General features: G+C 35.9%; 1 pseudogene; it reads right to left on the reverse strand.

Annotated features, from left to right (window-relative positions):
• Positions 1-13,455, reverse strand: part of LOC125654290 (putative helicase MOV-10) — a 95,831-nt pseudogene that overhangs the window by 24,465 nt on the left and 57,911 nt on the right.

Below are 13,455 nucleotides of genomic sequence, written 5' to 3' on the forward strand. Positions count from 1 at the left end.
ACGCAGAACAAGCTCTTGCGTATTGAGTCAGTTGAGAGACATAAACACCATAAGAAAGTGATAATGGTATAGTGTTTCATGAATATGGGAATTCGACGATAGAGAAGCTGAAATCATCCCGTTCATCATAAAGTTGAGTTGTTAAGTTTGCCGCTAGCATTCGTGTTCAATAAAATATTTGTACGTAGATGTGGAAGACTCTGTGGTGTCTTTTATTTTGTGTTCACTGGGATATATCGAATCGAAATATGAATGAAATTGATCATTGTTGATAGATAAAAAGTCGTCAATATATCTAAATGTAGAGTTGACCAAATCGAGATAGATTTTCTTTTCATGTAGAAGCTTCTGAAGAATTTCTGCAACATAAGAATATAAAAAGAAGTCAAAATGATATCAAAATAAATACAGAAATATGTAACAGGGGATGAAGGTCGCACACATTGCATAATTTTTTTTTTACAAAACCCGCGTTGCATTTTTTCGCAATGTTTGCTATTTTCATGTCTGGTTTAATTGAGGGATCTTTATCATACCACACCTGTTATGACACGGGGCCTCAAGTTTTGCGGACTCATCCGAAGGACCACCCCATTTAATCGCCTCTTACGATAAGCAAAGGGTACTGAGGACCTATTCGAACAATGGTTCCGTGGGAAGGGGGGCTGAGGGCCTATATTCTAACCCTGGTCCCATGGGAGGGGGGTACCGAGGGCATATCGTATTCTAACCCTGTTCCCGGGGGGTGGGGGTGTGTGTGTTGTGTTACTGAGGGCCTATTCTAACCCTTCTCTTGAGACAACTCGCCCCCAATATTATGTATAAATATATTATCACATTTTATTTTTATTTTGTGTATGTGTTATTTACACTTTTAACCCTATAAAGATCCGTCTTTTTATTTCAAAATATTCTAATAGAATTATACACATATTTAATTATTGCATTTCAGAAAATTATATTTTTCATAAATCAATTGGCAAGGAAAATTATATTTACTGATCTTCAGGTAATTTATTAAATGTCTCCAATACTGAGAAAATTTATGCGAACACGTCTATTGTCTGTGATGTATATACTATCTATAAGAAATTCATTAATTTTTGCTAATACGCCTCTTGGATTTAGACCAAAAATAATAATTGTAAACATGTATGATATGAAGGAGCGATTTATCTCTAGAGAGGGGGCGAGTTGTCTTGAGGGCAAGTTGTGTTAGGAGCGAGTTGTCCCGATGTGGGGGCGAGTTGTCTTGAGGGCGAGTTGTCTTGGGGGCGAGTTGTCCTGATACCCTGAGGGCCTACTGTATTCTAACCCTAGTCCGTGGGGGGTACTGTGTACGTATTCTAGCCCTGGTCCCGTGGGGGGGTACTGAGGGCTTATTTTAGCCCTGGTCCCGGGGGGGGGGGGGGGAGGGGGGACTGGGGGCCTATTCTAACCCTGCTCCCGTGGGGGGAGGGGGTACCGAGAGCCTATTTTAACTCTGGTTCCGTGGGGGGCTGGATACTGATGGCCTATTCTAGCCCTGGTCCCATGGGGAGGTACTGAAGGTATACTGTATTCTAACCCTGGTCCCGTGGGTGGGGGTGGGGTACTGAGGGTCTATTCTAACCCTGGTCCCGTGGGAGGGGGGGGGGGGGCTAAGGGCCTATTCTAACTCTGATCACGTGGGGGTGGGTACTGAGGGCCTATTCTAACCCGGATCCTCACGGGAATCTGGTTTAACGTAGTGATTGCAAAGCATCACGTGGTTTATTCATGTAATATCTAAAAAGAGGTTATTTTCGTTTCCGATTCCAGAATACGTCAAGCGCTTAAGCATCAGTAATGACGACAGACGATGTAAACAAAAGACTTGTCAGCTATAACCAGACACCACTGGTATTAAACTGATGTACGTAACTGCATTACGTACATCCCAAGATGGCGGAAGACGAAACGGGTAAATTAGAATAGCGATGTTTTTGTCTTTTAGAAAGCAAAGTGAAATACACTTCACGAAAGAGGATGTCTATTTATATCAATAATTCACAATTGTACCCAAAGTCTTCATGATACTGTCCCGAATTTGCCGTAATTGGTATTTGAAATAAGTAGATTGATGTACGTAACTTTCACAATATGATGTACGTAACTTTCTGATTTGCACCTAAAAGATGTACGTAGCTCAAAATATCTCCATTAAACCAGGGACCTATACTTTTATTCATCTGTTCATTCAAAAGCCCGATAGAATGCCTTCATCAATAAAAATCACAGTTAAATAATGCAAACTTTCAATTTCAGCTCTTTTAAGAAGATTTAGGAACGTCCTTCAGATCTATGATGTAGTACCTATAATGCTATAAGTTATAGCATTAGTAATAAAAATATTTCAACATTAAACAGTGAAATTAGTGTAACGTGTCGGACCTTAGCGGTCAGTAGGTCCGTGCTCAGATTACTGAGTTTACTGAGGTTTGATTAAGCAAAATATACAGATAGTGCGACACCTGCCTGGTGTCTTTGAATCAAGTGACCTACGTGCTTTAATGATGGCACCTGCCTGGTGCCTTATGGGAATTACCCAGTGACAACTGTCTATATACAGTCAGCCGATGCCTGCCTGGCATCTGTTGACAATAAGCATTCAATAATAGCGACACCTGCCTGGTGTCTTACTTTTAGCCAGTTGCCTATCCCTTGCAACTGTACCCTTACCAAGTGGCCATGCTTCCACAGAACATGTATATTACCTAGATATACTTCAACAGTCTACTTCTAGAATCTATAGTCACGATTCTTATGTAAACTACACCAGGGTTCACAGAAATCTCAATCAAAGACTACGGCACTTTACATATATCAACACTTTGTTATATATGCCACTTTCTTCAATATAGTAAAGTTTCCAACTATTGTATGATAAAATTACGGCAAACTGGCCCTCTTTAGACAAGAAAATGCTTATCATCTAACTTGATATCATTTATTAATGCTACTTGCTAATTTCAATTGTCAATTAATTACAATATTTACAATTATTAAGTATTAATACATCAACCAGGAACGGGAGGTAACTCCTCTAACCATTTCACTAGATATATTTCTGAATTTCACAATAAGAATGTTCACAAAAATCGGATGAAAATGGCTATCAACAAATTTTGTTGTTGTTGAAAAAATGTAATTTTATATGAAGAAATATGAAAATTTCGACGTGTTACAACACTTATGTATATCATGCATATGCAGACGAGAACGCGTGAAATGATATTAAAATAATATATTGAAGGTAATTAATTGGCATTAATTGTACTCGGATAATTTCTCCTTTAAATTTTTAACCCCTTCAAAATAACAAGAAAACCAACCCCCAAAACATCCATTTTACCTACCCCCCCCCCCCCCCCCCTCCCCCGACAGAAATACTACGGTTTTGTTTTTTGTTGAACCTCCAAAAGACACCAAAATTCAAATTTTGTCTTCCCAAGAATAGGCATAGTCTTTAATTGGTACAAAATCTGGAGTAATACCCCCCCCCCCCTTCCCTTTGTGCAGCATCATTTCGTATCAAATATCTCAGGAGGTTATAGAATGAGTTTTTTTTTTTAAATCGCTAATGGCATTCTTTCTCTGCCACAAAGTATATGCATTACTTATCTGCTTGCTTAACTGCTTAGAAAGCAAGCTTTAGGCTTTGTCGAACTACGAGTGAATTGCAGTTACGTACATCATATAGGAAAATTACGTACATCAACCAAAAATATTTTAATGAGTTACGTACATCACGTGTGTTTTTACACACGAGTTTAACTCGTCCATTCAGGAGAAACAAACGTATTTTACCATTCTGAACTATAAAGTGTAAAGAAATACACAAACTTGACTAATTAATATCACTGAATAGTTGATAGGATAAGATATAATCTAAATTGAAAAATTACCCGTTTCTTCTTCCGCCATTCTGGGATGCATGTAACTCCAGTTACGTACATCAATTTAATACCAATGAGACACAGGATAAAGTGAAAATATGTTTAGAAATATACAAATGAAATTGCGGTCATTCAAAGCTTCATACCTATAAACTATATTAAATACGTGCATGTTTTTACTTTGTGAATGCAAGCGGGCATGATTTTCTAAACTGCAACTCGGCCATACACGATAGTTGGTAAAATGGGTAGTAAAAACCGGGTCGGTGTAATGACCTGATAAGTGTAATGTCCTGATTGACCTGATGGGCAGTAATTCTATCTACACTAAAGCATATTTTAAAAATATGATATTTTAAGATTTTATCTAATCAAATATACGTTTTCCGTTCATAAAATACTAATTTTTTAAAAAATATGTGCATTTCAATGCGTAATAATTCATCATTTTCAAACTCGAGGGGTGTAATGTCCTGATGAGACATTTCTACAAAAATGATACATTTTTACGATGTTTTATGCATCCAAATTAATTATGTTTATGAGTTGTTATATATCTTAAGATATTCTACTATTATTTTTAATATTTGTTGGTTATTTTTCATTATTTTCAGTTTAAACTAAACCAAGGTGTGTAATGTCCTGATATCGGAATGACCTGATGACACGGTAGAGCATCTTTGATGCGTCTTAGTGATTTTTTCCTTTTCTTTTCAGTGTTTATTGTTGGTTTGACTTTCGCTTTTCTTTTCAGTGTTTATTGTTGGTTTGACTTTCGCTTTTCTTTTCAGTGTTTATTGTTGGTTTAACTTTCGCTTTTCTTTTCAGTGTTTATCGTTGGTTTGACTTTCGTTGCAGAAATAATCTAATCTTGGTAATTTTTCAATAATGATGTCACAATCTTCAGCACAGAACGTATGTAATATACCATGCACAATTTAAACTGAAAATCCACACGAAATGTCTGACTGTTTAAAATTGATTTCTTTTCCCTTCAAATTTTGAGAAGAAAAAAACTAATGTAATCACATAAATAAAATGTACATAGCTTTCATATTAATCTTTTAGACCTCTAGATTTATACTGGTGTGCTGTTGTTTAAACCACAAGACAACTTTAAAAGATCAGCCTTCACAATTTCCAATTGCTTATTATTCAGCAAACGAATATGGAGCGCCAAATTAACATAAATCCAAATAATTGAAAATATCTTCAATTATTTGAAGATATTATCAATTCAATTATTGCTCTCTTTAATTGAATTAATACGCGCATTAAATCAATTATTGCTCTCATCAAATGAATTAATGCGCGCTTCAATTCAATTATTGCTCTCATCAATTGAATTAATGCGCGTATCAATTGAATTAATGAGAGCAATAATTGATTTAATGCGCGCATTAATTCAATTATTGCTCTCTTCAATTCAATTGATGAGAGCATCAATTGAATTAATGAGAGCGATAATAGATTTGATGCGCGCATTAATTCAATTATTGCTCTCTTCAATTCAATTGATGAGAGCATTAATTTCGTAGAAATATTGCTCGCAATAATTGATTTAGAGCTCGGTATAAATAATTTGATGATCTCTTTAATTCAATTGAAGATATCTTTAATTATTTACAATGCTTTTGTATAAGGAATTAATACGCGCATCAATTCTTTTAAAGAGAGCAACAATTCAATTAAAGAGATCACTAATTCAATTGTGGATATGTTGAATTGAAGATATCTTTATTCATTTAGTTGCTCTCTCTAAAAGAATTATTGCTCTCTTCAAATGAATTAAAGATATCATTAATTCAATTGAAGAGAGCAATAATTGAATTGATGCGCGCATTAAATCCATTATTGCTCTCATCAAATGAATTAATGCGCGCATCAATTCAATTATTGCTCTCATCAATTGATTTAATGCGCGCATTATATCAATTATTGCTCTCTTCAATTGAATTGTAGCGCGCATCAATTCAATTGTTGATATCATTAATTCATTTGAAGAGATCATTAATTCAATTAAAGCGCGCATCAATTCAGCAGAAGAATTAATGTTATCATCAATTCAATCAATACGCGCAATAATTCAGAATTGAAGATATCATTAATTATTTGAAGAGATCTTTAATTAAATTGTTGCATGCATCAAATGAATTGATGATATCTTCAAATAATTGAAGATATCTTCAATTATTTGAGTTTATGTTAATTTGGCGCTCCATAAACGAAAGTATCTAAAAGTACCCTCTTCTCTGTTCCACGAAAACGGGGCAATTATATTTGCACATTATGTATCAATTACTTCATTGAATGCTCCAATAATCCAAAACATTTCACAAGGAAATCGTAAAAACAGTACAATCAGTGAAATCAATTTGCGTACCAGGCAGCGATATAAAAGGTTGCTTAAAAATTCAAAATGACAAGATTTTTAAAAAAAGAAAATATGAGATTCAATCATGCTTGAATACTACGGCAATCATCGATTGCTACATGTATGTTAAAAGTGTAACTTCCGTTTTAACAAGAGACCCACATACCTTATCGGTCACGTGAGTTCTAGTGAAAAAATATCACTACTCCCAAGGGCTATGAAATCTAGAAAAAAATTCCTGTTCTGATCATCTAAGCTAAATTCTAATGTTCAGCAACAGTATAAAACAAGATGCATTCTTTAAAACTTCAATGTCCTCAAAAGTGCATACACTGATACTTTAAATAATACAATGTGTATTAACTTATTAAAAGATATGATTAATCTGGACCCATCCTAGAGTGAAGACAGAGTTGTGAAATTCACCATATTTTGTACATCATTTTCTGCTCTTCTTAATATTGGCCCCACTCTGGGGTCAGTACCCCTACCCCTGGGATCATAAAATCAACAATTTTGGCAAAGGACTACCTGCTCATTCTAAATATCCATTTAGTTTCAATTCAGTATCAATAGCACTAAAGAAGATGTTATCTAAGTGTTTGACACATAAACACTATATAGTAAGTTTGGGCCCGCCCTGGGGGTCAGAACCCCTACCCCAGAGATCATGAAATTTACAATTTTGGTAGAGGCCTTCCTGTTCTACATCATTATGCATTTACTTTTTCGTAAATATGTGCGGTTCTAGAGAAGGAAGATTTTTGAAAATTGGTCAATTTTGGGCAGTTTTTGCTCCGCCCCTAAGGCCCAAGGGGTGCGGAAATCCTGAAATTTACAACTCATGTCCCCTTTCTTCCAAAGATGATTCATACCAAATTTGTATTGTAAATGCTGTATTGGTTTATATTGGTATCTCCTGTGGGCATCCGAGTTAGAATAGGTCCTCAGTACCCCTTGTTTGTCGTAAGAGGCAACTAAATGGGGCACTCCTTCAAATGAGACTGCAAAAAATGAGGCCCTGTGTCACAGCAGGTGTGGCACGATATAGATCCCTCCCTGCTCAAAGGCTGTAAGTGCCGAGTATAGCCCTAAATTTTGCAGCCCTTCACTGCAAATCTCTCCATATGAGTGAAAAATTCTCGAAAGGGATGTAAAACAATCAATGAATCAAAGCCAGTTGATTGGAGCTGTCATAGTTCAGACATCAAGAAACAAAACCTTGGTAATAATGAGGACACTGAAGTAATCATTTTTCTATACAAATGTGAACATCAGTTTCTAATGCATTTTATTCTACAAAATAACAAGTTTCTAAACTTTATTCAAAGACGACATTACCGTATGTAACAAGACAACAGACAACAGTATGTACCAAGACAACAGTATGTACCAAGACAACAGACAACAGTATGTACCAAGACAACAGTATGTACCAAGACAACAGTATGTACCAAGACAACATTATGTACCAAGACAACAGACAACATAATGTACCAAGTCAACAGACAGCATTATGTACCAAGACAACAGTATGTACCAAGACAACAGACAACATTATGTACCAAGACAACAGACAACAGTATGTACCAAGACAACATTGTGTACCAAGACAACAGACAACATTATGTACCAAGTCAACATTATGTACCAAGACAACAGACAACAGTATGTACCAAGACAACAGACAACAGTATGTACCAAGTCAACAGACAACATTATGTACCAAGACAACAGTATGTACCAAGACAACAGACAACAGTATGTACCAAGACAACAGACAGCAGTATGTACCAAGACAACAGACAACAGTATGTACCAAGACAACAGTATGTACCAAGACAACAGACAACAGTATGTACCAAGACAACAGACAACATAAGCTCTCAAGAGCTTTTATAATCGACTATAAGGTATTGTAAATTTAGTCATGTCTTGGTCTTGGCAGTAACGTTTCTTTTAAAATTGTACCAACGACTGCTCCAACGCAGGACCCCCTTTTTAAAGATCATACCTGAAAACTTCTAAATGCAGAGTGTTTGTCTCAGGAGCAATCACCACCTATGTTTGTCTCAGGTTTGAGTTGGACTCAAATGCACCACCTCCTCCTGGTCACAAAGCGAATGCTCTACCATGATCCTATTACATACTTGAACTTGCATATTTTGGAGACTGTGATAAGATTACTTTGTTAAAAACTTGTAACACTCCTTTTCTTAGAATATTAAAGTAGTTCCACTCCTGCAATTTCTTTGCATATGTCACCATGTTTTGTTTTACTTTTACCGATGCTACATGGAATTTCATTGGTTAGAATAACATTGATAAAAATATTGAATGAATCATAGCATGTAGAGCAAACAAAATGAGATATAATTGTAACAGGTAAAGAAAACAGAACCCAAATCCAGAAAATACAAACCAAACCGAATGTGTTTTTACTGTGTTTACTTTTCAGACATGTGACAGCACTACTATTCTGATATTCTACTCATTACTTATATCCTTCATATCGTTGGTTGAGAGATTTTGTGGGAGGAGCTCTGGAATGTCACATCCACAATAACCACCATTCTCAATACAGTACTGGATAAGCACCTGCCAGTATTTGTCCTTGGAACAAAACGAAAAAGGATTTTAGTATTTCATTCTAACAAATCATATAAATTACATTTGAAATTAAGTAACATAGTTATTTTTAAATATTGAACTTTATTTTTCTTTTAAATAAAGCAGCACCCTGTAATTCTCATTCACTGATGAAAATACAATTAAACTAGCGGAAATATGGAATTTACAATGCCACTTATTCTGTCAATTTGAAAATTGCTTCAAAATACCAGTTACTACATATAAGAATTCAAAATACCTGATACTTCATGTCAGAATTCAAAATAATAATGTTGTTAGTAAGCCTTCATAATATGAAATTTTAACCTTTTAGACATTTTTAAAATTTCACCTACAGTCAAACCTGTCTTTGTAACACAGTTTAAGCCATCCCTTGTCATGTGACACAGAGAATCCCCTCATGGCATTTTCAATGATATTTCACCTGCGACATGTGAATGTCATTTTCTATCCAAAATCATTTTAGAACCTAGCAACTACTTCTAAACCAAAACAAACTTCATTTCTGGATTCCTTTCCAGATAAAAACACCTGAACTATAAAATAAGCTATAAAATAATTTTTTTGGGTGAAAGCTTGTTCCATTAATATTGAATCATACATTAATGTATGTAAAATATATATGCATGAATATGTACAATATTAAATTCATGAATCACTGAAGCACGTAGAAATGCACTGAAGCATGGTGCCTTGCATTGCGAGATATCACCTGTCATGTAACATTTGTAAAATTTTCCATCACTGGTCACTTAAAACAGGTTTGATTACCCATCAAAACTTTAATACTAACCTGTGCCAAAACATAGGGATTGCCCACAATAATGAGAAGAGCCTGTGCTCTACTTATGGCCACATTAAATCTCTTTGGGTTGCTCAGGAAACCCAATGTATGTTTCTTATCAAATCCAATCATCCTTTCATTGGCTCGCACCTAGAGGTACAAGTAGATATATTTAAGTAACTACCATTGATCAATCCTGTGTTCCATTTATTCTGATAGATTTGACAATAACTCACTGTAGATATGATGATGACCTTCCTCTGCTGACCTTGAAATTCTTCCACTGACCCTACCTTGACCCTATCCATTCCCAGCTTGTCAACCAACAGGCGGATCTTCTCTACCTTTACCACCATAGAAATAAATCAAAGAAATATAACAGCTAAAAATGTACATCAGCTACCAGTAATAAAATCAATTTTATAAGTTAGCATTATGAAATCTGTGGTTTGTAGATCAGCTACCTGTAATAAAATCAATTTTATAAGTTAGCATTATGAGATCTGTGGTTTGTAGATCAGCTACCAGTAAAAAAATCAATTTCATAAGTTAGCATTATGAGATCTGTGGTTTGTAGATCAGCTACCAGTAATAAAATCAATTTTATAAGTTAGCATTATGAGATCTGTGGTTTGTAGATCAGCTACCAGTAAAAAAATCAATTTCATAAGTTAGCATTATGAGATCTGTGGTTTGCTTTTAGTTTTAGTATCTTGCATGCACATACAGTGCTCCCTTGATATATTGCCAACTTTTGTTTAAGACTAATTTGGGCAATTAAGTGGGGGTGGCAATATAAAGAATTCATCATTACTCAAAATTCACTGAGCAAAGAAATTCAGATACGAAATTTATTTGGGCTACATTCTGTATAAATATTTAGATAATCCTGAGTTTTATATAGCAATTATTTGTAATTAACCTTAAATACCTTGTCCAACCCATAACACTTCACCACACCACTCTTGAAGAACAGGTGTGATTACCAATGTGTGTTAGGTAATTGGCATTATCTCAACTGATTCGATATGTAAGAGCTTGTTCTGGGTATAGTCAGTTTTTAAATCGAGGTAAGCTACTGACAAACAAGTTGATGGTACAGGGATTTCAACAGTCTCGATTGAAGTCAGCATTTCGCAAATTCTATGGTCGTTATAACGATCTAGTTCGTCAATACAACCTCGCATTGGGTCAAATGCTGTCTGACGTGTTTCATACCGATTGTTAAGCCGTTCTTGGCACACTGATTTTGACTGCGGATAACTCCGATTACCTGATCAGGATATGGGGCTCACGGCGGGTGTGACCGGTCAACAGGGGATGCTTACTCCTCCTAGGCACCTGATCCCACCTCTGGTGTGTCCAGGGGTCCGTGTTTGCCCAACTATCTATTTTGTATTGCTTGTAGGAGTTATGAGATTGATCACTGTTCGTTATCTACACCTTGCATCATCAAGGTTAAGCCCTACCATATGTTTGCAAAAATCAGTGGCCTATGGCATTATGCGGTGTTTACATGGGGAGAAATCTTGTTCTTAAGGATTTTCAGGCAATAAGCGGGGATGGCATTATAATGGGGGCAATATATCGAGGGAGCACTGTATACATGTACATGTGTTTTTGCAATACCTGTTTTCTGTAGGGAGTAATGATTCCTATCTCATCTGGTATTACAGACTGTTCATGCTGTACCCCCTGAAGGTACCTCACAACCTGTACAACTTCTGCAGGATTAAACCAGGACGGGCTGTTTCCCTCCCGCATATCTTCACCCTATAAGTAATCAAATCACTATGGCAAATTCCTCAAAAATAACCTTAAAAAAATAAAATCCACTTATATGCAAGTATATAGAGTACCAGGTTTAATTTTGAATCCAATATGGAATTCTTAAAAATTCAGATATATTAAATGTTTTAAGCCATAAAATTAATTAAAGTTAATATTAACTGACAAGAAACTGCAGCATCTGTTATTCCCATATCATCTCCAATCTTTATGTTTTAAAGATTCCTGGTAATCTAACATGAAGACACTAAGCGAATACTCAACAATAGGTCCAGGGCCTACCCCACTCACCTACACCGGTAAGCAGTTGCATTCTCCCATTTAAGGTAGCTCATTACACCAAAATTTTATTTAATGGTTCATTTAAGCACCTCATATGAAGTTTGATTTCACCATCAAAAGAGTGATGCAAGTTCTCAATTACTTTTTTTATGATTTTCTGTGGGGTTTTTTCCAGAATGATAAAAATGGTGCTTTGTTTGCAAATAAGAGATTTTAGAGTCCAATGTTCGCTGTGATTTGATGCATGATATAAATATCTAACAAGAGGCCCATGGGACACATCGTTCACCTGAGTCACCTTGGTCCATATCAGAAGACTTTCCATATATATTTGCATGTAAAACCGTAGTCCCTCTTATGGCCCCAACCTACTCCTGGAGGCCATGGTTTTTGAAAACTTGAATCTACACTATGTCAGAAAGCTTTCATGTAATGTAAATGTGAACTTCTTTGGTCCAATGGTTCTTGAGAAGGAAGATTTTTAAAGATTTTCCTATATATTTGTATGTAAAACTTTGATCCCCCCTTGTGGCCCCATCCTACCCCCAGGGGCCAGAATTTGAACAAACTTGAATCTGCACTATGTCAGAAAGCTTTCATGTAAATATCAGCTTTTCTGGCTCAGTGGTTCTTGAGAAGATTTTTAAAGATTTTCCCTATATATTTGTATGTAAAACTTTGATCCCCTATTGTGGTCCCATCCGACCCCCGGGGGCCAGAATTTGAACAAACTTGAATCTGCACTATGTCAGAAAGCTTTCATGTAAATATCAGCTTTTCTGGCTCAGTGGTTCTTGAGAAGATTTTTAAAGATTTTCCCTATATATTTGTATGTAAAACTTTGATCCCCTATTGTGGTCCCATCCGACCCCCGGGGGCCAGAATTTTAACAAACTGGAATCTGCATTATGTCAGAAAGCTTTCATGTAAATATCAGCTTTTCTGGCTTAGTGGTTCTTGAAAGAAGGTTTTTAAAGATTTTCCCTATATATTTGTATGTAAAACTTTGATCCCCTATTGTGGCCCCATCCGACCCCCGGGGACCATGATTTTAACAAACCTGAATCTGCACTATATCAGAAAGCTTTCATATAAATCTCAGCTTTTCTGGCTCAGTGGTTCTTGAGAAGGAAGATTTTTAAAGATTGTTCCTATATATTTGTATGTAAAACTTCGATCCCCTATTGTGGCCCCATCCGACCCCCGGGGACCATGATTTTAACAAACCTGAATCTGCACTATATCAGAAAGCTTTCATATAAATCTCAGCTTTTCTGGCTCAGTGGTTCTTGAGAAGGAAGATTTTTAAAGATTGTTCCTATATATTTGTATGTAAAACTTCGATCCCCTATTGTGGCCCCATCCGACCCCCGGGGGCCAGGATTTTAACAATTTAAAATCTGCACTATATCAGGAAGCTTTCATATAAATCTCAGCTTTTTTGGCTCAGTAGTTCTTGAGAAGAAGATTTTTAAAGATTTTTCCTATATATTTGTATGTAAAACTTTGATCCCCTATTGTGGCCCCATCCAACCCCCGGAGGCCAGGATTTTTTCAATTTAGAATCTGCACTACCTAATAAAGCTTATCTATAAATTTCATCTTTTCTGGCCCAGTGGTTCTTGAGAAGAAGATTTTTTAATGACCCTACTCTATTTTTACCTTTTTTTGATTATCTC

This window comes from Ostrea edulis, chromosome 7, assembly GCF_947568905.1.
Source record: "Ostrea edulis chromosome 7, xbOstEdul1.1, whole genome shotgun sequence".
Taxonomy (NCBI): domain Eukaryota; kingdom Metazoa; phylum Mollusca; class Bivalvia; order Ostreida; family Ostreidae; genus Ostrea; species Ostrea edulis.